This window comes from Eschscholzia californica, unplaced genomic scaffold (genome assembly GCF_041429995.1).
Source record: "Eschscholzia californica isolate CP2 unplaced genomic scaffold, dmEscCali1.0.p SCAF_3, whole genome shotgun sequence".
Taxonomy (NCBI): Eukaryota; Viridiplantae; Streptophyta; class Magnoliopsida; order Ranunculales; family Papaveraceae; genus Eschscholzia; species Eschscholzia californica.
The window spans coordinates 43105798-43133137 of record NW_028238420.1 but is presented as its reverse complement, the minus strand read 5'-3'; the positions used below and the strand labels follow the sequence as shown (position 1 = coordinate 43133137).

The window sequence follows — 27340 nt, the reverse complement described above, 5'->3', positions numbered from 1 at the left end:
TTGTTGTCTAGTTCTTCATGGCCTTGAGGATATGTGATGAGTCATGAAAATGCCTCATCTGAATCTCTTAATTTAGGTTAGTTAGTCCAATTCGAGCAGTTACTCTAATGAATTGTGCGTTTCTTTTGTCCAGGTGTCTTTTAAAGAGTTGAATGCGGAAAACGGATAAAATCGGGAGAAAGACATACTTGAGGGCATTTTGGTCATTCTGAAACTTTGGTCGTTCTGGAAATTTTAGTATCCGGTTGAAAAATAGAGTCCAAGAGGAACTCATAGGCGAAAACATAAGTCAATTCGGAATCCAGATGCGATAAATGGAGCAGGTCAAAGTTGGAGTCAAGCTGAGTCAACCAAAGTCAGCAAAGAACCCCTCATACATGTGGCGCGCAGGAGTGCAACAGATCTGAGGCACGGATCGTAAGCGGGATACATTCTGGTGAAGCGGGACGGTACTTGGGCTTTCCTAGAAACATGATTCGGTGCATTACCTATTCTTACTTCAGTACTCCCTGCGCAAATCCGACGGAGCTTGAATCGATGCAACCAGATCAGACGGTTGCTGTTTCTTCTTCTCTTATCTTTGTTTTCTTTTTTTTTTTTTAAAAAAAAGAAAGAAAAGGAAAACAAGGATTTCATTCCTTGTTGAGTTCTCAACAGAGAATAGAAATGGAAGGAGGGTCGGTGTTGATTGAATTTGAGAGAGAGGAAATAAGAGCTGGCCGATTGAGAAGAGCTATTTATGGAGAGAGAGAAACGTTCTTATAGGAGATTTTCATAGAAATGGAAAGAAAGAGAGTGATTGAGGCTCTCGGCTATAAGACATCTCGGCTTCGAATAAAAAGAGCTCTCGGGTTTTGGTATCTTCTCCACAGCTAAAGAAAGAGAAAGAGTTTAGAGAGAGAGAAGGACCGACCACCATCATCTCTCCATTCCACCATTAAAGCTTATAACCGAGAGCTAGAGAGAGAGAAAATTTGTAGTTCTTTTCTTCTTCTTCTTCTTCTTTTGATTCTTTTCTTTAGAGAGAAGGTTAGATTAAAAGATTTAAGAGAGAGAAAGATATTGTAGAGAGAGAGAAAGATTGAATTATTTATAAACTCCATTATCATCTTTTTCTTCTTCTTTCTTCATATACTCGGTTATAAAGATTAAGAGAGGGCTCCTGAGTCTATTAGAGAGAGAAAGAGAGAAGTATAGAAAGAGAAATAAAGAGAAAACAGTAAAGGAAGAGAAAAACCAGGGAAGGAAAATTATTTTCTCACCTGAAAATCGTTTCCGGGAAGACGAGAAAATAATTTTCCCTAAGGTTCTGTTTGGCTGCGCAGAAGGAAAAAAAAAGAGCGAAAAAAGGTGTTTTCTTCTCCGAATCTTTTTCTTTCTTTAATGTTATTAATTTTTATCTCTCCCACCATGATTATGATCTCTTTATTGATGAGTAGCTAATTTATCTAATCTAGGGTTAGGATGAAACCTTAGTATCGCGTAAATGTCTGACTTTTTCAACTCATACCTAATATCTTCGAAGTACTGTTAAATGATAAATTGATTTTTCTTATTTAAATTCATGATATGTCTTTCATTAACTATACTTATATTTTGATGATTCATGTTTAGACTAAGTGTCTTTAATGTCTCATGCTTAGGATTTGATAGTTAATAGTTAGATTATCACTTGAATATTTATTTTTGAAATCAAAACATTATATTTTATTCTAAGAAAGTTGTATTTTCCGAGGATGATAGATTTGTCTCTCCTTGAGTTATAGAAGATCGAGTTGTCACTAATTAGGCAATAATTTACGCATATGTAGGTGGATTCCGAAACCCTAGACTTTCTCCATATAAAACTTCTCTTTACACTTTATTTTCCCGTCATTTTGAATTATTTATTATTTTTCCCACCACAATATTTTACACCGAAGTGAATCCAAATTAGTTATAGGAGTCAGAATAGATTGACTTAGTCTCTGAGGAACGAACCGGTCTTACCGGAACTATTACTTGACACCCGTATACTTGCGGGTGGAGACCTATTTAGGGTAACCTTTATAGGCCCATCAATATGCAATCATGGTCTTCCGGACAGTGGTACTGTTGAGGGAGATTTGTTGTTTGGACTTAATTTCTTATAAATTTACTTGTTATTTGGACTCTTTTTTTTTTGCCGCGGTTTTGGAGAATAAAGAAAAAATTTATGGTAATAAATTCGCTAGGGCATCCATGTTTCTTTGTAAAATCTGTAGGGAATATTTTTATATGGGAAATACAAAAAAAATTTAATTAGATAGTGGCATGCTAAAAGAGGAACGAAAAAGAGGTTAGAGTAACTAACGATATCTCACGAAAGTTCGCTTAATAAATACTTTGCGAAAATTATACCGTCAGAGAATTCTACAACGGGTATTTCTGATGTAGAACTTACTGATCTAATTGAAGAACCTACAACGGAAATGTCGTTGAAAAAATAGTTCATGAGAACGTTACGACAATTTCTTTTTATAGTTAGAATAAACAGAGGCCCAAATTCTTCTTCGCATTAGGCTTTCCAACTACTTCAACCAGTCATGATATTAATGAGCTTTAGTTTAAACGTAAATAGCTAAACTCAGAGTTTGATATAAAAAATCAACAAATTGGTGGTTTTAGTACTCATAAATAGTGAAGTGCCAAAATAAAAGAATAATAGTAGAATTTGTTACTGGAATGTTTCTTCAAATTTTGTCTTCAGTTGGAAAAAAATATCAAAGTGAATTACAAACACGGAGATCGTGATTGTACTATATGTTCAAATAATTTACTACTTTCGGGTGAGGTAATTATCTGTTATTTATAGAAGCAAAAAATACAAATTAATAGAATGCTACTATACGCAACTATTAAAGACAATTACTGGACAAAAATAACTATATAAAACTAATTAAAATAGTGTCCTAAATTGCTAAGCAACACCAAAAACAAAAATTAAGTATAACCGAATTTTTTTTTCAGGTTATACACAACTCCGATTTACTGGATAAAAATAACTGATAATAATTAATTACATATTTTTTTAAATTGCTAAACCAACATTAAAAGCAAAAAACCAAACATAACCTAATTTTTCCTCCAAATAATGTTGGGGTTCAATTTTCTCTTTTAGACAAGAAATATTTCTACAATTAATTGTTCATAAAAAAGTTTTAATTGAACATTAAGCTAAAAAGTTAATCAAATATTAACAAAAATCATAACAAATTATATTACAATCAGAGCGTCCCATGTTGTAATTAGAGGTAGAACCCAATATCCCCATTCGTATGCACACGATTGACAATATCAATTCCAACACACACACACACATATATATATATATATATATATATATATATATATCTATTATATATAGCACAATGGTGTTTTTTGAGCTCGACCGTAGATTTATGTCTGAGATATTCAGCTCCGTTCGATTTTCATCTACGGTTTTTACAATCTAACGATTCAAAATGAGTTTGAAACCACTAAATATAACTTCCTTCATTTTCTTTTTTAGAATACGTTTAAACTTAAATATGTAACTTACCAAAACTACCTATGGATTTTAATACCCTCATTTGTATGAGAAACTACAAACTAAGTTAACTTCTATGTAATTAACTAAAAGACCATAATAGTCATTTACATGTATAAAATCTTACAACATGGAGAAGATCATGGGAGTTGGAGAAATCAGTGGAGAGGAAATCTCTCTAACCACCCATGATATATTCTCCTCCCTTATTTATTTCTCAAATACTTTCTTTCTCAAATACTTTCTTTCACTCTGTATCTCTCATTCGTTTTTATTCTTGGTATACCCTAGCTCTGTATCTCTTTTGAATCCATTTGTAATTTTCATCTTTTTTCTCCTATGTATTGATCTATCTCTTTTTCCTTCTTGACTGGTTATGTTAGTTGGTTTAAGAAGAAAATGTACGTACCGCCTATTATATCTCTGTTAAAGTAAATTATTATATCTCTGTTAAAGTTAATTATATCTCTGTTAAAGTTATTCAAAATTTAAATTGAATTCTTCTTCGTTACTAATGGCAGAGATCTCCGTTTGTATTTTGGATCCCTATTGTTTCTTGATTTCCTTCACTCCTTATATTTTTCACTGACTTGCAATAGATTTTTTTTTTTTTTTTTTTTGCAGCCAGTACAATCTTAATGGATTAATTAAACATCAACACGTCAATGTCAAGGTTTTAACTATATTATTAACTTCTTACTTTTTTACTATGTAGAATCTATGTCTCTTCACTGAACATAATGTACATTCTTTACAAGCTAAATGAAATTCGTGATTTATTCATATGTGGATGTGCAATACCCCGAGATACACACACCACTAAGACGTGGTCGACCACGATAGGTGTTTTAATTTTCTAATCTTAATTAGTTTTGTAATTTATAGAAAGAAGAAAAACATCTTTGTATGTTACATTACTGTTTGCAGAAGGTTTCCATGATATTTTTTTATGTTCTAACTCTTTTTTTTTTTCAAATTTTGTTCATGTACAGGAGGTGATGAATGGATTCCAACCTTAATGTGAAACTTGATCATGTACAGGAGGTGATGAATGGATTCCAACCTTAATGTGAAACTTGATCATGTACAGGAGGTGATGAATGGATTCCAACCTTAATGAGAAAAACAATTTAGTGTCTTCTTTATACTTTATTTTTGTTCGATCATCTTTATCACTATTATTGATTTGTTTTGGATGGTGTTGTTGATTGATGTCATTCAAATTGTTCAATGCAGGTAGAAGATCATGATATTGTTGATTGATTCCTGAGTTCATCCCAACTTTTTTTAATTTAATCCATTTGTTAATTTCTCTCCATGGAAAGAACTCTCTCTCCTTTCTTCGTTTGTTTCATTAGTTTCATTTGTTCCAATGCTCATTAAAGTAATTTATTATATTAATTAATTTTTTTGTTTCTTTTTACAGGTCTTACAAACTCGAAACATCTACAAAAGAAATTTTGGACGTATCTTCTTATTTGTTTGGATTAACTTATCTTTTCTGAGTTTAGTCTGATTATGTACATCTCTTTGTTAAATGAAGGCACCCTTCATTTTTCTCTTCTTTGTTCGAGTTTTTTTTCCTGATATTTTTTCTTTTGACATTTGAGGTTTAAAGTCCACCCTCAAATTACCCCATTAATTAGAGAGAATTTCATTAAAAAAAAAACTATGAACATTAAAAAGAGTGATGAAGAAATGTTGGGATTTAAGGGTTAGGGTTGATTTTTTGTTTTAATCGACCAGGATTGATTCATAATGAGGACGTTTCTTTAATGTTCATAATTCTTTTTTAATGAAATTCTTTCTAAATATTTCGTTTGAACTTCTTCCTTTTGGAAAAAGAATTCACAAAAGATGTGGATATTGAAGAGATAGTCTTTATTGAACCATCTAACACTAAAAAAAAAAACATTTCTCTGTATCTTTAATTTTATCAATGTAATCTTATTATTATCTTTAATTATATCAATGTAATCTCCTACAGTAATTGTTCTTTGATTTATTTTTTCATTTACTTTTTTCATCTTTTTGTAATCTCCCTCTCTAAGGTAAGGAAAGTTTTAAATACCCCCTATAATTGTTATAGGGGAGAGAATTTGTGAAGGAAGGAGGCGCCTATAAATATGCCCTCCAAGGTAATAGTTGTTCTTCAATTTAGTTGCTCATATTTTTTTTTAATTCTTTCTCCTTCGTATTGGAAATAATATGTTTCAAGTAATTTTATGGTTTGGTATAGATATATTAATTTTTCTGTTCTATTTTAAACTCCGGTACAAGTTTTTCAAGTATTTTTTATATGAGGAAATTATTACCCAACTAGGTGTCCACCGCGCCCTACGGGCGCGGTAGATCCCTTTTGGCTACGCCGTCGTGTCTATAACATGAAGTAGTACGTACTCATCGAGGTCAACTATGTCGCGTTGGTGTGTGTATCAAGATCGTGCATATACCCAGACGTTTATGCGTCAAGGAATTCATATCTAGACCATCTACGATTAATCAGAGTCCTGTGATTCGCATTGCTAATGCGAATTACAGGTCTGTGTATAATGTTGGATGGTCTAGAAATGAATTCCTCGACGCATAAACGTCTGGGTATATACACGATCTTGATACACACACCAACGCGACATAGTTGACCTCGATGAGTACGTACTACTTCATGTTATAGACACGACGGCGTAGCCAAAAGGGATCTACCGCGCCCGTAGGGCGCGGTGGACACCTAGTATATATATATACTAGGTGTCCACCGCGTCCTACGGACGCGGTAGATCCCTTTTGGCTAACGCCGTTGTTAGTATATAATGGAAGAATATATGATGTGTCAGTGAATCTTTTACGGTCAACATAAGTCGGGTCGAACATACACTCAGACGTGCATGTACCAATGTTTCCACTTCTTCACCATCCGACATTATGCAGGTGTCTGTAATTCGCAATCATGCGAATCACAGATACCTGTGTGATCCCAGGTGGTGAAAAAATAGAAACAATGGTACATGCACGTCTGAGTGTATGTTCGACCCGACTTATGTTGACCGTAAAAGATTCACTGACACATCATATATTCTTCCATTATATACTAACAACGGCGTTAGCCAAAAGGGATCTACCGCGTCGGTGGACACCTATTTATTAAAATGTGTAACCAACTTTCTGGGATCCTTCAGAAAAAACTCTTCAGATTTCATAAAAGAAATTTCACTTGTTATGTATCAAAAAGTAAAATTTAAATCAAAAGAAGCACTTTATGTAAACCACTGATTAAATACACATAAAAATTACATTACGTACCACAAATAAAAGAAGATCTTTCTCTCAATTAGCCGTGAGAATAGAGTAACTATAAACAATTAAATAATAATTGGTCATAGTCGAAAGAAAAAAAGAATAATGAAAACTGAGGAGCCCCATAGTACAAAAATTTAGTAAAATTAAATGAAATTGTTCTAGAGATTAAAGCCACAACTGGTTCTTTATGAAACATGTGTGAACAAAATCACCAACTATTCTCTGTAGAAGTAACTGAATTTTATAAATGACCAACTTGGATTGTTAGTATATTAACTTGAATTATTAGTTGAGAGAATACAGAAAGATGTAAAACAAAAACATATGGAGAAAACAAAGGCAATATTTTCTGCCAAAAGAATTAAAATTTTAAAGGAAACCTTTAGGGAAAATTTCACTACATAATTGGTGAACTTTTAAAGATACTTCCTCAAAATGACTTTTTCCCCATAAGGTATATATGCAACCCCAACAATTTTAATTCTCATTCTTCAAACACCTATGCGGCCTTTCAACAAAAAAGAAAAACACCTCTGGACAGTGATTTAAACCTGAAAATAAAAATCATAATTATTTGTAAGAACAAAAAAGTAAGTCAGAACAAAAAAATTTTAAATAATTAAGGAGTAGGAAGTTAATTGTTATATATACGTGAGACAAAAAATATTGTTAATTTGAATTTTGAGTAGTTAGTGGGAGGAGAGAGATACGTGGGAAGTGGGTGATTTGGGTGGTAATGTTCTTGTTTGAAGATGAGAGAAGACCTTGCAACAAAATAAATAAAAAATAAAAGATGACAAAAAAATCGATAAAAAGAAAGAAATAAATAACCGTAAATTTCACTTTGAATGAAAAACGTGGAAGAAAACTTACAGTGGATTTCAAATTCAAATTTAACCATTAGATCAATAAACTACCGATCAAGATCCGACAAATACGAATATCCCAGACACAAAAATAACAAATACAAAATAATGAAGAATTACATGCACCTTTTCAATATCACTAATCTCCTTGAAGAATCTATACAACTTTCGCTCATCTCGAAAACAAAAGATCAAACATCGTTTTTCAAAGATAATTTTGTTAAAACGTGGGACTTAATCTACTCTAGAATACAAAATTCATCTTCTCCATTAGTAATCTTTTCTTCATCTTTTTTCTCCCTCGAAAAAAGAAACATGAGACACATTAGTAATCTTTTCTTCATCTTTATTCAATCACATAGTAAAGAGCAAATTTCAGATGTCGCTGAAGATGACATAGATAAACACTTGAAGATGACATAGATAAACGAAGAAACCGCCCATATATTTAATCCTAACACAAAGATCAAACATATAAAAATAATCGAGAGAAATTATTAACACCATAATGACGCTCTCTCAATTGTTAACGCTAAAGATCACCTTGACATTAAAATTGGACTTACCGTGAGCGATGAAAGCCATTGGACTCCTAAATCACAATGGAAGACTCGGTTTCATTTAAATCTGAAAATGAAAATAAAAACTCAATTGTCAAAACTGAGAAGAAAATTAGAACCTAAAAGACTCACACAACCAAGAAGAAAAAAAGAAAACTCCTTACAAGAATATATGGAGGATAAATGAACTCGACCAAGGTTATGGAGGAGAGATTTAGGGAAGATTTTTGGGTAGTTATTTTAGGAAGTTACTTAATTAGTGGGAGAAAGTTAATGAGAGTTACATACTTACATCTAAATGTCAATAATAACCTTAGAGTGAACTTTTTGAAGTTAAAAATGTCGTTATTTTAAAAAAGAAAATGAGGGTATAAAAGTAAAACCAGATTGTAAGAAGTTAGAAAATGAAACTAAATTTGAATGGTAGAGATACTTATGGGTAGTTATTCTATTTTTGGGCGGGGTGAGAAAAGTGAAAACTGAAATTGAGTATGGGTAGTTTTGAATCAAGTCAAGCCATTAGATCAATAAATTACCCCTCAAGATCAGACGGACGTGAATATCCAAGAGATAAATCGACGGTCCACCTCAAAAAACACCATTGTGTTTTATATAATATATATATATATATATATATATATATATATATATACTAGGGTATAGCCCGTGCCTCCGCCACGGCATAATTTCATAATTTCGTGAGAAAATAAGTAGGAAGTGGGAAGGAAGAGAATTTAGTGGGTGGTTTGTAACTAATTTTCTGAACATGTGGAGAGATTATAGGATGTTTAAAGGAGAGTTGTGAAAAAACGTGGGAGGGAGAGAATAGTGGGTGGGTGGTTATTTTTCTAAAATTTAAAATCAGTCATTAGATTAGAAATAAATCGGACGATCATGAATATCTCAGACATAAATCTACGGTCGAGCTCAAAAAACACCATTGTGTTTTATATAATATATATATATATATATGTATTGCCTTCAAAAAGTGGTTTCCCCTCTCAGATATATCAAGTACACCAATTTTTGGTTGTATTGGGACACCCTCTCTTAACAGTGTATAAGTTATATATTCTTTATTTGAGAGCACGCATAAAACACAGTCGAAAGTAGTAGCAAATAAACAACCCATATCAGGTAATGTGAAGCAATGACCTTGCCCAGGGGCGGCCCTACATAGGGGCCCGTGGGGACACGTGCCCCCACGGACTCGGAGTTACGCGTATTCTCTTCTAGAGTGCACAAAAATAAAATGTTCGTGATGATGTATTGTTGTCAAATAGAGTCAAACACATGAAGTTGACACAGAATAGAGCTTGGCCACTTGGTTGAAGGATGGTATGCTAGACTTATTTGACAGGGGTTCAAAACCCCTCACTAGTTAAATTTATTTTATTTTTTTAAGTACTTCGCTTTAATTTTTTCGGCTTATACTTTTTCAATCAACATTCCATCTTGTGAGTTATTTCTTTGTCTCCATATACTTTTATGTCCTATTTTTGTCTTTGACTTTCTTAATGTATCTTTTATCTCTAACACTTATCTCTCCTTATTAATAAACATAAATTACGAGACTTCTTTAACTAGCGAAGGGACTCTCATCTTTTTATACATAATTTTTTTTATGTAATTTAACTAGTATGACTAATTATCTATATTGAGATTACTATTAAAATAATTCAAATTTTAGTCCCATGCACTTCGTTGAGAATGTCCTCATAACATATAAGGGTTACTAATTTGAACACCACATAAATTTTGGACAATTTACCTATTACTCAATAACTTATGTAATCTTTTCTAAGGTTGGTAACGTAATTTGACAACCAACCATCAACCATGATACTGTATTTTCTTTTTCACCATTTATTATAACTAAAGTGTGCCCCCATAACTAAAAGTTTCTGGGTCCACCACTGACCTTGCCACAATATTCTTCGTAATGATTCAGTCTTCCTTCAATATATCTATATTGGTCATTGAACAAATATTAATCTTCCCTTAGTTATAATTTTTCGGGTTTAATTTGGAGTTTTCTTAAGATTCTCAATATAACATATGCTAGAAAATACCAATAAAACAAATTTTAGTTTTGTTCAAAACTTAATAAAAAGAAATTATGTCTAGTAAATTGTTTTATAGAGTTAAAAGATAGTTGTCTTTAAAAATTTAAGATTCAAGAAAATATTTGCTAAATAAAACCAATAGAACTGGTTTTTGTGTTATTTAGCAATTTAACAGAAAAAAGAGGTTGTGTCTAGTAAATAGTTTTGTGGAGCAATTCTACAACTTCGTGTAACATTTGTCAATTAATATTATTGTAATAGATGTGGTTTTTTTGTTAAAGAATAATAGATGTGGTTTGATGAGTAACAACAGATCTGGCGACGCGTTTTGTAATTTAGTAGACTAATAAAGACTTCATACGTCTCATTTTTATTTTCTCTTTCTCTCTGGACACTTTCAGAGATATAGATTTTCACTTATTCTCAATCATCCTTTCTCTATTTCCCAAGCTAGCTATAGTGATATAGTTGTTAAACTCTTCTTTTCCAAGAATTAGTATCCAGTTTTATTAGTTAAAGAAGAACATACACTGAACTAAGGGTGCTGTTTTTGGTTGTTTCAGTGCATTCGAACTTCAAATATCTATGCAAAATTAGTAACAACATTTTTTCATACGAGTTTGGTTACCAAAAAAAGATAAAAATATGTTGCATTTAACTATTTTATTAACAAAATAATTAATTGATGACAAATAATTATAAATATTATATCATTATGTTTGTTTCGACTAAAGTTTTACAACTAAAAAGTTTGTATTGGTTTTATTAATTAAAAAGTATTCCCCTTTAAATAAATTTATATTTATAAATAAAAGATATTTATTTGTTAAAATTAATCCAATATATATACATTTATTAAATAAACATACTATCTATTTATATATTTATAATTATATAAAGTGTAGTATTAACTAGTAAGAAATGAGTATTTTGGTATTTTCAATTCATATATGGTATAAAAAGACGAAAATACTTATTGTTGATTGTCCGGCGACATTTAGGCCGCGTTTGGCGTAGCTTAAAATCAATAAAAAAAAGCAGCTTTTAGCGAATTATAAAGTGCCTATTGATTTACTCGCATTTGGCAAACAAAAGCTAAGGCTTTTTAAAAGCCCTAAATGGGCTTTATCGCAAAAAAGCAGAAGCCACAAATTGTGGCTTCTGCTTTCTGCTTTTGCGGGAAGCAACACACGATTCACGGAACTATCTCATAATGTAAATAATACTTTCTCTCTTTAACTTTCTTTTAAGGGTTTCTCTCACAGTTTCTTTCTCTCAATTTTGCAAGGTCTGCGATGAATGTTGGATGGTTGAAGGTAAAGAGGGGATTGAGGTTTTAGGGTTTGGATCTTTTTTGTTATTTGTATCTTTTGGATTTATTGTTTATTGCAATTGTTTGAATCAATTGATTATACATCTAGTGATTGCTTTGAAGGTTAAAAAATTGTCTGGTTAGTTGCATCAATGAGATCGTTTATAGAGTATACCAATTTGATTGAGAAAGATGGAACTCATCTAAAGATCAAATGGTGAGAGAATCTGAGTTTCTATAGAGTGAGAAAGTGGCTTGCCTAAAGAGGGATGATGAGTTTTCTATAGATTTGAGCTCTACTCCATTTGTTCTTCAATCATTTGATGTGTGTTTCTTCCCCTCATATTTTCAATTCATAACAGGGTGTAGTAACCTGGGTCATTGTTGATTATTGTCTTAACTATATATCGATATAATTGTTTTAGAATTTGATTAGTTTTTCTATTTATAGATTAAAATATTTCTTTGTAAATTATTTGCTAATTGATAAGTTTATAAAAATTCTATAAGAAATATTGTCTTTATGAATTATGTAACTCTATCTAGCTTTTTCAAATACACTAATATAAAAGTTTAATTATTATAAATAGATAAAACATTTATTTAATAACTATATCATATCTTTATTTAATACTTAATAAATCTATAGCTATTTAAAAACAAATACTTTTATAATTAAATAAATAATAACCATTTGGTCTTATATTTATACATTTTCTTATATAAATTAATGAATTTTGAAATACTTTATCATTCCTTAAATATAGTAACTATTTAAAATATAAAAACCGTAGAGGCAATTTTGCGAGCTGTGCAATTGTCTGGGCTGGGGGCAGTTGCGTGGTAACTTGAGTGAAATCAGGGTTAGGGCGAAAGTGGGATGGGATTGTAGGGATTGCAGCCAAGAGAGTACAATCACTCGAAGTGTAGGTGCAACTGTAGGAGGTGGGGGCACAAACACTAGAATTTATTAGGTTTAAAAATGTGATCAGTTTATTTATTAATTGATTTAAATACTTCTTTGTAAATTATTTGGTAATTGATAAGTTTATAAAAAAACTGTAGAAGTAAATATTGTCTTTATGAATTATGTTGTTCTATCTAGTTAGATTAAATACACTAATCTAAAATTTTAATTATGTAAATAGATAAAATATTTATTTAATAAATATATAGTAACTTTATTTAATAAAGAAATATCTTAACTTAATAAAACTATAAGTTTAAGTAAAATTTTTTATTTTTTTCGAAGTCTTTTTCCCCTTGATGGGTCATGAAAATGTCCCATATGAGTCGTTTAATTCAGCCGGGTTAGTCCGTTTTGAGTCTTTATTATAATAAAAGGGTTGGTTTTCTTAATTAGGTGTATTTTACAGAGTTAGGGGTGAAACCGGTTAAAAACGAAAAAAAGATACCCTGAGGGTATTTTGGTCATTTAGAGTCAAAGACATTCTGGTAATTTGGTCAAGGTCAGTAAATAGGTGAAAAGTAGAGTCTGATGAGCCCGTAGGACAAAACGGAAGTTAACTCGGAGGCCGAACGAGGGAAATAGGTGAAGTCAAAGGCCGAGGGAAATAGCAGAAAACACGTGACGCATCGTGGAGAGTGTCGTACCTAAGTTCCGTATTCCCGGTGAGCAAGGAAACGCGCCTAAATCATGATCTAGTGTTTCTGATGCACCATAGTCCCGTAGGCCCAGCACCTATGTTTTAATCTTTTCCATCGGTTGTGGTCGCAAATCTCATCCGACAGTTGCGGAGCGTCTGCACATTGTTATGTTCCTGTGTTACCCGAAGTCCCTTAGCTTCTGTGCTCCACGCGTGGCCTAACCAGAGGCGTCCAAATCCGTGCGCGTCAAGATCCAATGTTCTTCAACTGATGCCGCACCATTCTCAACGACCGCGAAGCACCGTAGTTGCGTCATAACACCCAACTGTCACGAACGTTGTCATTTGAGAATTAGGGTTTTGCAATTTACCATTTAGCCTTCCTTTTTAGGCAACCTAATTTCCAACCTATAACTAATTGACAAATGACCTTTTTTTCACTAGAACTTCCCATTGTACCCTTTTCAATTATCCTCTAAAACCCTAGGTACCAACCAATATAAATAAGTACCGAAAGGTCTCTCTCATTTTTCTCTAACCTAAATTCTCTATTTTTCTCTAACACATCCTCTTAGCCTCTCTCTCCCCCTCCCTCTTTTAGTAGTAAAATCCTAAAATCATATTCTTCTACCATCTTAGCCACCTTCATCTCTTCTTCTCAATTTCTTTCTATTCTAAATTTTAGATCTAATTTCTAATTCTACCTCATTTTCTTTCCCCATTTCTTTTCTACAACCAATTCCTTTCTAATTTCTTTTCTAAACCTCTTTACTTTCACATATTCTCAAAGTGCTATTAATTGCATTTGGAGCATAATTTGGATCATACTTGGAACCAATTTGGAGCAAGGAATTGGGTAATTTTTTTTCTTTGTCTAATTTATTTCTATATATTTTGTTTTATCAATGTATATGTCTCTAAACTTAATGAGTAGTTAATCTTGTATATAGGGTTGCAGAGGAAACCCATACTGGGTTTTTTTTTGGGTTATTTCCTAAATAGCCCCTAACTTTGTGACCAGCTTCCTGCCTAGCCCCTCACTTTGTCAAATATTCTCATATGATCCCTTTTTTCAGTTATCGTTAACACACCGTTAACTAGTCATCACCTTCTCTCCTCCATCTCATCTTCTCTCTCTGTCACCTCATCATCTTCACCGGCGAGGGTCGTCGGCCGAAAATTTTTCCGGCCGACAACTTTTAAACATTATTTTTTTTTCTCTCCTCTTTCTCTCTCTCTAAAAAATTATTTTTTTTCCTCCTCGGAGAGAGGAGAAAAAAAAGGAAAAAAAATTTTAAAAAGAGAGAGAAAAAAAATTAATGTTTGAAGGTCGCCGGCTTGAAAATTTTCCGGTCGGTGCCCCTCGCCGGTGAAGATGATGAGGTGGCACAGAGAGAAAATGAGATGGAGGAGAGAAGGTGATGACTAGTTAACGGTGTGCTAACAGTAACTGAAAAAAGGGGTCATATGGGAATATTTAATAAAGTTAGGGGCTAGGCAGGAAGCTGGTCACAAAGTTAGGGGCTATTTGGGAAATAACCCTTTTTTTAAATATGCTTATTAATTAAATAAATCCTTCTATTGAGATTTAACGTTTATTAATTGTCATTCCATATAGATTTTGTAATCTTTTCATTATCCATGCTTCAGAATTAGATATTTTAGGCTTTTGTTAAGTTGTTAGATGGATATGCTTGTTTGATGATGATTGATGAATGATAGTTAAAGAGTATAGTCTTTATATGTTAGTCAATTAAAATTACATGATTTTTGAAATGTATTAATGAAGAATATCTTCCGAAATCTAAATAGTTCATTATGTTAGATTTTGAGTTATATTAAGGGTTATTTCCCTAATAGCCCCTAACTTTGTCAAATATTCCCATATGACCCATTTTTTCAGTTACCGTTAGCAAACCGTTAACTAGTCATCACCTTTTCTCCTCTATCTCATCTTCACTGGCGAGGGTCGCCGGCCGGAAAATTTTTCGGTCAGCAACCTTCAAACAATAACTTTTTTTTCTCCTCTCTCTCTCTCTCAAATTTTTTTTTTCCTTTTTTTTCTCCTCTCTCTAGATCTGATTAGAGAGAGCGAGAAGAAAAAAATTAATGTTTGAAGGTTGCCGGCCGGAAAATTTTCCGACCGGCGATCTTCGCTGGTGAAGATGATGAGGTGGCAAGAAGATGAGGTGCTAGAGAGAGAAGATGAGATGGAGGAGAGAAGGTGATGACTAGTTAACGGTTTGCTAACGGTAACTGAAAAAAAGGCCATATGGGAATATTTGACAAAGTTAGGGGCTATTAGGAAAATAACCCTTATACTAAAAAAGGGTTAGTTAATAAAGGTGGGTACTTTTTATAAGATCTTCGTAGTGCTTCCTCGGTTTTCGTGTTTAAAAAAAAAAAAATATTGATGAGAAATGGATAGATCGTGGTCCCAACATAATGGCAGAAGGGACGAGAGTTCTTCATATCTACCATGGTGGTATTTAGCAAATGGGCAGAATAGTAGTAGTCATCCTAGAGACAATGTGCATAATGATGGTCGTAGGGATTATTATCAACCTCAAGAAGGTTATGAACCATATTATAGATATCCTGATAGATCACCTTACATGCATTATAGTAGAGAGTCTTATGCTCCAAATGTGTCCCAACCTCAATGGGAAAACATTGAAACTAATGACTCTTACATGCATTATAACGAAGAATTTTATACTTCACACGTATCTCAACCTCAATGGGATAACGGTGAAACTATTGATCCTTCATCTTTAGCATCACCTTCGTTGGCCGAAACTATGAGTATGTTGAAGAAGGTTCATGAAGAGTCTATGAGTGCCCTAAGGAGGATTAATGGAGAATCTTCTGCTCCACACGTGTCTCAACCTCAATGGGATAACGGTGAAAAGGTTGACTCTCCATCTTTAGCATCATCTTCGTTGGCCGAAACTATGAGTATGTTAAAGAAGGTTCATGAAGAGTCTATGAGTGCGCTAAGGAAGATTAATGGAGAATCTTCTGCTCCACACGTGTCTCAACTTCAGTGGGATAACGGTGAAACTATTGACTCTCCATCTTTAGGATCATCTTCATTGACCCAAACTGTTAGTGATCTTCAAAAGAGTACTTTCGAGTTTTGTCAGACTTTAGAAGAAAAGACTGACAATATCTGTAGACCTCTACAAGAAATAACAACCAGTATTATAGAAGAAGATCACCATGAGAATGTAGAGTACGGTCCACAGTGTCCTGTGTACTATGATGACGAGGATACAATTTTAGAGGAGTATAGTTCTCCCGACAACATCGTTATTGAGACTAAAATCTCAGAAACGATGGAGCCCGATATTGAGATATCCTCTCATTGTATCTTACTTGAAATCCATTCAGACCATAATGAAGAGTTCACTAAAGTTGAAGATGATTTGAAGTCGTTTGACTCAACTGAGGATGATGAATCATGGTTGACCAATTTGCTAAATGAGAGGATTGACTCGCCTGATTTAGGCGAAGATTTAGAATTCTTTAGGGACACCAATGATAACATGATAAAAGAAATTATAGAAGGACTATCTAACTCGACTTCTATGGATTGTGAGTCTGATAGTAGGATTTCTCCATTGAAGGAACCCGAAGTACCTGTTTTAGAGAACCCTAGTTTAAGTCCGGGTGTCATTGATAGTCCTCTAGATTACTTTGCATTTTGTCCCTCAAAACCATGTGTAGATTTTGAAACACTCACTCCCTCTGTCGATCATCCATATGAAGACCCTTTCTATCCGCTTTGTACACTCTCTCGTGCAGTACCAAACTTAACGACCTTATTATCGTCTAAGTTTGGGGATTGCCCTTCCTTTTTGATAGTCTCACCTACACTATCACCAATTTATTTAAGTGTGAAACTATCGTTCACTGAAAACTTTGTGTTTTGGGTAGACCCACAGATGTATCGATTATTGGTTTACAGTTAGTTACACTTTTGTAATCCAGTAGGTTTAATTTTTTCTATTTTTCAAGTCATCTGTTTCGTCTGGCTGAAGACGTTAAACTTAGCGCTTTCTGGGAGGCAACCCATGCAGAGGACGCTGAATCGGGTAATATCTCTCCCTTCACCCTGTTATTTTTTGCATAGTCTTCAGAACATTGAGGACAATGTTCGGTTTAAGTTTGGGGATAGGGGATTGAATTTTTTGCTAAGTCCTTATTTCAAAAATTCAAAAGGGTTCAAAAATTTTCAAAATTTTTAATTTTTGGATTGAAAATGTATGTCTAGTTGTTTTTGCTTGTTAATAGTTATAGAGTCTAGTTGGTTGGACTATCCGTTTGCTAAAGGTTTTTCCATGAATTTCGAGTCTTGCAGTTGTCTGTGCACTAGCCATATGAGTGTTAGGTAGGTGAAGAGTTGACTTTTCTGAGAGAACTTAATCGATCATTAGTGGAGACTTAACCTATGTGAGAATCTGAGCCTTTCTTGTTGTTTTGAGTGATCTCTTCTGAGCTAATTCTGAGTAGAATGAAGAGCTACTCAACCTCGCAATATTGAAAGAAGAACTCATTTGATCTCCTGAGTTCAAATTTTACAACCACTAGGGATGTCATCAGGAAGCGAACCTTTCTCTTGTAGTCTGAGAAACTTGAAAACAATGTCAACTAGAGGAAGATAGGAACTCCATTCACCATTTAGAACCCTGAGAATAAGGCATGAAGCAAAGTATAGAGAATTTTATCCAAGGAAATAGTAGTACCAAGAAAGTGGTTTTTGTATTATGAGTCCTGTGAAAAAAAAGAAAAAAAAAAAGAAGAAGAAATAGAAAAGTCAAAGAAAAAAATTGTTTGTTTGTGTTTAAATGTTTATCCCAAAGTAGTTCTTGAAGATTTGAAGACGTCGAGTTCTCGGGAGTTCTGGTTCATCTTTAGTATATCGACCTCTAGGAAGCATTGTTAGAAAGTAGATCAGGTGAGAAGAGTTTGGTATGCTTCCCCATTCCGTATTAGTGGTTGTTTCTTTCCTATGAGATCAGTCGTTTACGAAAAATTTAGTCCATCTTTTGTAATGTGTTGAGTTTTCCTTCATACTCATACTCGCACATTGAGTGAACCATTTCTGAGTGACTTTAATTTTTGAGCGTATGACCGTGAGGCAGTAGTCGAGGCGAAATGTATCGAGACGGTAATTAAGGTATTGTCTTTTCAGAACCGAAATGATACTCATATTGGCTGGTCACATGCACTTCGAGTCTTGATTACTAGTGAAGAGATTTTTAGCGTCTGTATGGTTTGGTCGACTTGGATTTCATTTCTATTAACTTTCGAAAATTTACTGGATGAACATTTTTCAGTCCATGTAAGATTTGGACCCTTATGAATTTTGAAATACTGAATTTTGTGGGTACATTCACTGCAAACCCTCACGAGACAAAACTCGTCCTCTAGGGTAACCTAGAGGTTTAACGGCTTGTTGCACGAGCTAAGTGCAATCGTGATTCCCTACGAAAGTGGTGAACTGGGCTTAGTTTTATTTTTCTGTTTTGCTCGAGGACTAGCAAAATCTAAGTTTTGGGGATGTTTGATGAGACATGAAAATGTCTCATTTGAATCTCTTAACTCGGGTTAGTTAGTCCAGTTCGAGCGATTACTCTGATGATTTGTTTGATTTTCTTTCTCAGGTTTCATTTACAGAGTTCGATGCGAAAAAATCGTGATAAAGACATACTTGAGGGGCATTTTGGTCATTTTAATGACAAGGGTATTCTGGTCAATATTAGTGCTCATGTGAAATTAGAGTCAAAGACGAACTCGGTGGCGAAAACGGAAGTCAAATCGGAGTCTCCGCGAGAAAGTTATAGCATGTCAAGTTTGGGTCAAAATACGGTCAATGCCACGTGGTGGGCTCATCCTCTTAGATTGCTCCATGATACACAGAATTGTTCTCATTAAAACTCCAGCAAACAAACCTTCACGTGATTGTTTCCAAAGGGTATTTTTCCATATTTTCTCTTTTTAAAAAGATTCCATGTTTTATCTTCTTTCTTTTTAAAGATAACAGGTAAGAGAAAGTGGAGAATATTAAATCATGGAAAGATAAAGAGATTGATGGAAAGAGAGATAGAAATTGGGAGGAGCTCGGCTGGAAGGATTTCTTCTCTCCCTATAGAAAGACATCACGGGAAGAGAAGATATTCACCTCTCTCTCTTTCTTGAAATTCAAACAGTAAATAGAGAGAGGTGGAGACCGAGAGCTATCAAAGAGAGTATTCTAATTCGAATTCTAGAGAGAGAAAGAAAATCTCTTCTCTGATTCTGTAAACCAAGAATGGAAAGATCACAGGGAGATTGAAGAGGTATCTGGAGCTATTACAAGGAGATTATTTTCGTTTTAAAGAAACAAAGAAGGAGGGTGTGAGCAAGTGAGAAATCTTCATATCTCAGAGAGAGATTGATTGAAGATATTGAAAGAAAGTTGTAGAGAGACAGAGTCTCTCTCTATATAAGCAAGACTCGGCTGGGACTAAAAATCATCTCTCATTTGGGGGATCATCTCCTTTCTGAAGCTCAACTAAAACAGAAAAATCAGAGAGAGAGAGAGTAGTCAAACAAAATAGAGAATCATCAACTTGTCATCATCTTATCTTCATAACTTTTCTTTTCTTTGTGAGAGAGGGAAGAGAGTGATTGTAGAGGAAGAAACGGAGAGCATTTCTTATTCATCTTTTCTTCTTCATCTTCATCTTCTGTATTTCTTATCTTTTTGTGAGAGAAAGTGAGAAACAGAGTGGTGAGTGAGAGAGATTAATAGAGAGAGAAAGAGTGATTGTAGAGGGAGATTAACAGAGAAATCCAATGAAATCAGAGAGAGAGAGAGAGTTTGTTTCTATTTCTTAATTTAATCAATATCTTCTCTTTCTATTGGGTTGGTGTTTGATTTTTGGATCGAAAGGAAAAGAAAAGAGAGAAACAGTAGAGAGGTTTGAAGAAGAACAAAACAATAGGATAGAGGAAATTTTGTTAGAGGAGAAGACCCTGTTTGGATCGGAACTTCTGCTGGAAAATAACAATCCAACTTTGCTGGAAAGTTATTTTCTCCAGGGGAGTGTTTGGTTCACAGAAGGAAAATCATTTTCCCGCGATAAAAAGTTTAGTTCATCTCCTTTTCCTTTCTATTCATCATACTTATTAGTTACTTGATCATGATTAGCTAACTCTCTTTGACTCAGGGTTCTTGATGAAGTCTGAAAATATTTTGATGATAATCCTTTTCATAGCTTAATATCTTAAATGCCTTAATCGTTATAATATTAAATTCTTAGTGTTGACATAGGGAGATTTCTTCATTAGCTATGCTTTTGATTTGATGGCTCATGTTTAGGTTAAGTCCTTTAATGAGTCATGCTTATAAATTGATAGTTAATAGTTGCGACTTTTTATTTTAAAACTTCGAGTTTAGACTTTAGTGTTATTCGGCTTTAATTAGAACATTTTCCGGGGTTTGGTACATTCGGTTACCAAAACTTGAGTGATAAAGAAGATATGCTTGATTAGATAATCATTAATACATGTTAAGATGGATTCCAAAAACCCTAGGTCATCTTCCCCCCATTTGAGTTCATACATTTGTTTTAGCATTTTATTATTTTATACCAAAAACTAAATTTTCAAAAACAAAAACCGTCTTACTTCTAAGTCTTAGAATAGGTTTCACTTAGTCTCTGAGGAACGAACCGGTCTTACCGGAATTACCACTTGACGCCCGTATACTTGCGGGTGGTGACCTATTTAGGGTAACCTTCTTGGCCCATCACCAGCTTCCTGCCTAGCCCCCTACTTTATCAACAATTCTCATATGACCCCCTTTTTAAGTTACCATTAACTATCATATTCTCTCTCTCCTCCATCTCATATCTTCTCTCTGCCACCTCATCATCTTCTCCGGCGAAAGTCGCCGGCCGACCAATTTTCCGGCCGGCGACCTTCAAATACTAATTTTTTTTTTTAAATTTTCTCTCTCTAGAATTTTTTTTCTTTCCTCTCTCTCTCTCTATAACAGCTAGAGATAGAGGAAAGAAAACAAAATTGGAGAGCAAGTTTATGAAGACACTTTATTCTATACTTTCATACTGTACTCTTTTTCCTTCGTTAAGATTTTTTCCCACTGGGTTTTTTCTAACAAGGTTTTAATGAGGCAGATTATGTGGGCATCAAAGATGTACAGATAGATAGAATTTGTATTTTTTTTTTCCTTTACTACGGTTTTGTCCCATTGGGTTTTCCTAGTAAGGTTTTAATGAGACAATTTCTGATGTGGTGGACATCCAGGGGGAGTGTTATAAATATTTGATTTATGGTGGATGACCACCACACTTTGTAACTCTCACCACCATTAGTTTCCCACCATTACTTTTGTATTCAAACTCCATTATTGTATGACTATTGGTTATGTAACTCATCTAGCTAAATGACTATATAAAGAGGTTACTTGCTAATGAAGAAGATGTATCAAACCAATGTATCATAGTACCAATATATCAAAATAGAGAAATCATCTACAAACATATGAATACAACTCTAGTTATACTTGTCTCTACCTCTTGATCTATATTTTCATTATATTTCTTCTTCCCTCTTTTATTTTTCACAACACGTTATCAGCACGAATTGCTCCATGATTGAAGGGAAGAAGAAGTTATCCATCTCCTTGATCAAAATATAAACAAACAAAAGGTTGGTAAGTTTGTTCAATTGTAATTGGTAAGTTACAAGGTATTTGAATTTTTCTTTGTTGTTATTCGAACTTTCTTATTATTCTTATTTATCTCTAACCATTGATATTATGTTTGTTGAGACATAATAAACTATATCAAAAAGATATGAGAATTACATAGATGATAATGGTAAGGTCAAGGTAAATTATTCCTCCAAAGTAAATTGATATCCGCTTGAAAATTACACCCGAAGAGAAAGTGATGATGAAGTAGAAAAAAAAAGTACATGAAGATGATATATCTAACATGTAATCAATCACATCTGAAGTTGTGATATTAGAATAAATTGCTCACACCTGAATATGTGATTAGATAACATTTTTAGTTCTGTAGATCATATTATATGAAAATAGAAAACAAAATCTGCCTGAAGCAATTGATTTTTCTTTCGTCTTTGTCACATCCTCGAAGTATGTGCGCACAAATAAGGCGAAAATCTATCAACATTAGGGGGAGGAAGTCTTATATTAAATGTCGTAAAATACTTGATATTGATCGAGTCCCCTCATTTGGAATCAATATACGGAGATTTATACCTCCAAATTTTAATAGTTTCACAGCTTAATATTCTCATACACGGATAAAGGTCATGGAAAATGATCAAAGCTAGCCAAAGTAGTATATACTCCTGGAGGAATAATTTTATAAACGAATCCTCCTGAAGAGGCTATAAAATTAGAAATGAATGTGATTTATATTCCTAATAAAATTTCCTGAAGAGGATATGTGTAAAAAGAGACATTAGCCTTTTACTTAGGCACATACATGAGATTATTAAACTATGTATGATGTTAAAATTTGAGAAATCAAATAAATCATTTCAGACGATGTATTTATGAAAATACTAGCTACTGGGAGCATGTTGATCCCGAGTTACTCTAAGTAATTGGTACAATTTTGATGAGATAGTTCATTATTTATGGATTTTTCTTACAAAATATTTATGTCTTCAGACATGAATTCGAAGCACCAACCAAGAGTTACCCTGAAGGTAATGAAGTAGACATATGTTAGAGTTGAATTATAAAGGATTGATAAATCCTATTGTGACTCCTGAAGAGTTTATCAAAGTTTGATAGTAGAGTATTGAAAAAGATTATTCGAGTAAAGAAAAATTTGAAAATAAATATGTTCTGAAATACTAAAAGTCTCCAACCTTAAAGGCAACTATGCGTACTTGAAAATTGTTTTAATTTTCTAACAGTTGTAGTCTATTTCCTTCGTTCAGGTTTTGCCCGATCGGATTTTCCTGACAAGCTTTTGGCGAGACAACTCTATTGTAAAACAATAGTCATCGAATGATGAATTTAACACCTCTTATGCGTGTCAAGTGGATTGTACAACGAAATGTGATAATAACATCAATTTCACAAGATGTTATAGTTATCTTACTGATATATATGATACACAAATACGAATCACTAAATAGTGACTTCAATTGATATTCCGAAAGGATTTAACAAGCTTCCATTTAAAGTATACATGAACTTTAAGGCATTATATAGATGCAACTTGAAATGTCAAATGCTACTCATTATATTTTTGTGTATACCAAAAGGAAGCTGACGATAAAAAGTTGAACAATGCCCTCAACCTTCATGAGGGGGAACAAGTTTATGAAGACACTGTATTCTATACTTTCATATTGTACTCTTTTTCCTTCGTTAAGATTTATTCCCACTGGGTTTTTTCTAACAAGGTTTTAATGAGGCAGATTATGTGGGCATCAAAGATGTACAGATAGATAGAATTTGTACTTTTTTTCCTTCACTATGGTATTGTCCCGTTGGGTTTTTCTAGTAAGGTTTTAATGAGACAATGTCTGATGTGGTGGACATCCAGGGGGAGTGTTATAAATATTTGATTTATGGTGGATGACCACCACACTTTGTAACTCTCACCACCATTAGTTTCCCACCATTATTTTTGTATTCAAACTCCATTATTGTATGACTATTGGTTATGTAACTTTTCTAGTTAAATGCCAATATAAAGAGGTTACTTGCTAATGAAGAAGATGTATCAAACCAACGTATCATAGAACCAATATATCAAAGTAGAGAAATCATTTACAAACATATGAATACAACTCTAGTTATACTTGTCTCTACCTCTTGGTCTATATTTTCATTATATTTTTTTCCCTCTTTTTTTCACAACACCTTCAAAATTCTTTTATGGGATTTTTTTTTAAATTCTGTTTTTAACTCAAAATTTAAAGCCCTGTAACAACAAGAAATAATAAAGTCAATTTTAGTTAGACCAATTTTGTAGAAATTTTTTATTCCCCAGAGATTTTTCTTTATTATCCAAAGTCACGACTTTTTTTCTCAGTGTTGCACTTTGGACTCTCTTTTGATCGGATCACCTGGGAGTATTCCGTCTCTAGAGTTACACTTAAATACATTCTCACTGTCCTTATATAATAAATGTTGCGCTATGGACACCCTAGCTTATTAGACTCACCAAAAAAGCTGCTAATCATCTAAAACTCATGAAAAAAAAGGCATTGAAAGCATTAGGAACCTTGAAACTAACCCTAATCATGAAAATCAAAGCCAAAACATGATAGAAAATCCAGAAACATTAATGGTACAATCACCACCTAGATGAACTCTAAACGATCTAGACATAGATAAGTTACCATTTTGTAGATAACGAAGTCCATGGATCTTGTTCATCAAGAAGTCAGGTGATAATGAAATGTTTGTGATTATTTTATCTCCTTCCCTAACGGCCAGGAACGTCGATCTTTCTTATGCTTGTTTTCTCTTTCTCGAATTTTTCTACGGCTCAAACATACTGATTAGTCAGCTCCTGGGTCAGCTCAGCTCGTGGGTTAGCTCACAGGTTTAGTTTACTCTTGGATTACGTACTTAGCTTGGGTCAGGTTAAGTTTTGAGTAAAATAGTATTTTTTTCCCTCTTGAACGGTTATATTTAACTTTTTTTTTATATAAAAAGGGAGTCAAAGTGCACCACTAGAGAAAGAGAATCCAAACAAGTCAATTATACGAAAGGATGTCCAACCAACAAATCCCCTTATTATTAATGTTGTTTTTTTAATAGTTTATGAGCTCGTATTATTCTTAACATATTCATATTGTACTGTTTAAAGAAGAGTGTGTGTATCTCACAAGGACCCCTAATTGAGCCTATGTGTATTTTTGTGCTTATGTGGTAGTGTGGTACCCCTTTGATTCATGTCTTGATAAGATATCCTATTGTTTTTTGTTGTTGAAATATCCTACTGTTTTTCAGTAAAGGACCTTTAAGTTTCAACAACAACATTGAAATATCAAGTTCAGAGTTCGCCTGTTACATTTTTCAATTAGACCTTTTATTTAGATTTTTATACAAAGCCACGATAACATAACACTTGTTTTTGAAAAAGTAAAATAAAATAAAATAAATAAAAATTCTTGAATTTTGTTTCTTTAAACAATACTTATTGATGAGACATGAAAATGTCACATCTGGGTCTCATAACTTGGGTTAGTTAGTCCATTTCGAGCAGTTACTCTCATGAATTACTTGTTTCTCTTACCCAGGTGTCTTCTATGGAATTGAACGCGAAAAACGATTAAAATCGGGAGATTGACATATTAGGGGCATTTCGGTAATTTGGTGCTAATGGTGCTCTGGTAGTTTGGTCGATTTCGATGCTCGGATGAAAGTAGAGTCCAAGACGAGTCCAACGACGAAGACGAAGTCAAATAGGAATCTGAATGAGAAATTTAGGCCAAGTCAAAGATAGGAGTTAATGAGGGTTGATCAAATCAGCTAGCAGCCATGTGGCAAGCAATCTGACGGTTATTTGAATTATTTCGGTACATTGGTGGATAAGAGTTGGTCACATTCAGCATCCATTATAGGCGCTACTCCCGTGTACCGCGGTACAAGATAAGGGTGTTGCCTACGGAAGATGTAACGGCTGCTGGAACAAGCGCGCAATTGAAGACCATCTGAGATCACGTTGCAAGTTTCTTTGGTGCTCCGCGATGCACCAGATATGTCCCTCTCGACAGCTAACACCACTACCCAGATCTCTCAACCGAATTGCCCAAAATATTGGGAATCGTCAACGGTTGGTAGCCCAAGTGGTTCCAAGGTGTTGACATATACTCCAGAAATCCCTGGAGGTCTCAGGTTCGAATCTCAGAGAAGGTGGAATCTTTGGTAATTTGATTTGGGATTATTAGGGTATAAATAAGGTTTAGTTAGGCTTTAGGCCATGTTTAGTTGGGCTATAGTCCCGGTCGTGTCTAGTTTGAAGTGGGTGGTTATCGAGCTTATCACATCCTTGATGTATCAATGCCAAATGTAACGACTAACGTAGATCGTAATCGACTTCCAAAAAAAAAAAATAATAATATTGGGGACCTTTCTTTTCCTCTATCTCAATCTCTCAACCGGTAAGTACTCAATTAGAAAAGTCAGAAAAGGAAGAAGATTAAATATCACAGAGAGATTTTCTCTCAACTGAGAAATAAAGATAAGAGAGAGCTGAAGATTGGAGAGGATTCAGGGGGTGGTTGTGATCTTTAGAGAGGGAAAGATTTTCTCTCTGAGATAAAAGAGAGCTTCATCAACTTATGGAGGCATCTCGGAATGGGAGAATCCTCTCAAGCTCGATAAGACAGCAAGATTAGAGAGAGAGAGAGCTCGATCGGCCAAAATCATCATCATCACTTGTTTTTGATTTTTTCTTTTTCTATTTTCTTGTATTCTTTTTTTTTTGGGAGAGAGAGATTACATTAGAGAAAGAAATTACAGTAGAGAAAGAAATTACAGTAGAGAGAAGAGAGAGATTGTAGAGAGAGAAAAGAAACAGAGTTTCCATCTTCTTCTTTTTTCTATTTGGATTGATTTTTATTGTTCTTATTTACTGTAGCTATTAAGAGAAAACAGAAAGAGTGAGAAGAGATAGAGAAAACAGTAGAGAGAGGAAAAAAAAACAGTGGGGAAGACGAGAAAACAGTTGGGAAAATAATTTTCCCACAAAGAAATTTTTTCTAAGAAGACGAGAAAATTAATTTCCTTAAGGGTCTGTTTGTTTGGAAAACAGTAAAAACAGAAGAAAAATTGTTCCTTAAGGTGCGTTTGGCTGCCAGTGGAAAATCAGTGAGAAAAGTTATGTTTTCCTCCCTATTTCTCTTTTATTCTTTATATTTATTTTAATCTCGTATTATGATTAGATAATCGTCTATCTAGGGTTGATGATGAAACCATGTTCAATCTTCTAATAGGGGTTTTAACGAAAACATCTTCCGGAATGAGGATAGTTCATTATCCGAAATTCTGAGTTATAAAAAGAGAGATTT

General features: G+C 33.7%; 2 long non-coding RNA genes across 3 annotated transcripts; one reads left to right on the top strand and one right to left on the bottom strand.

The window, feature by feature from the left end:
• Positions 1–3370: 3370 nt before the first annotated feature.
• On the top strand, positions 3371–5088 carry LOC147550556 (uncharacterized). Its single transcript, XR_015238616.1, has 3 exons — positions 3371–4220; positions 4540–4640; positions 4784–5088. It is a non-coding gene; the product is annotated as an uncharacterized LOC147550556 (long non-coding RNA).
• A 2187-nt stretch (positions 5089–7275) lies between these two features.
• Positions 7276–8436, bottom strand: LOC147550555 (uncharacterized). 2 transcript variants are annotated; one of them, XR_015238705.1, is made up of 4 exons: positions 8277–8436; positions 7718–8010; positions 7555–7608; positions 7276–7395 (listed from the first exon to the last, which is right to left on the bottom strand). It is a non-coding gene; the product is annotated as an uncharacterized LOC147550555 (long non-coding RNA). The 2 variants fall into 2 exon arrangements; XR_015238704.1 differs by lacking the exon at positions 7276–7395 and having other exon boundaries at positions 7449–7608.
• Positions 8437–27340: the final 18904 nt, after the last annotated feature.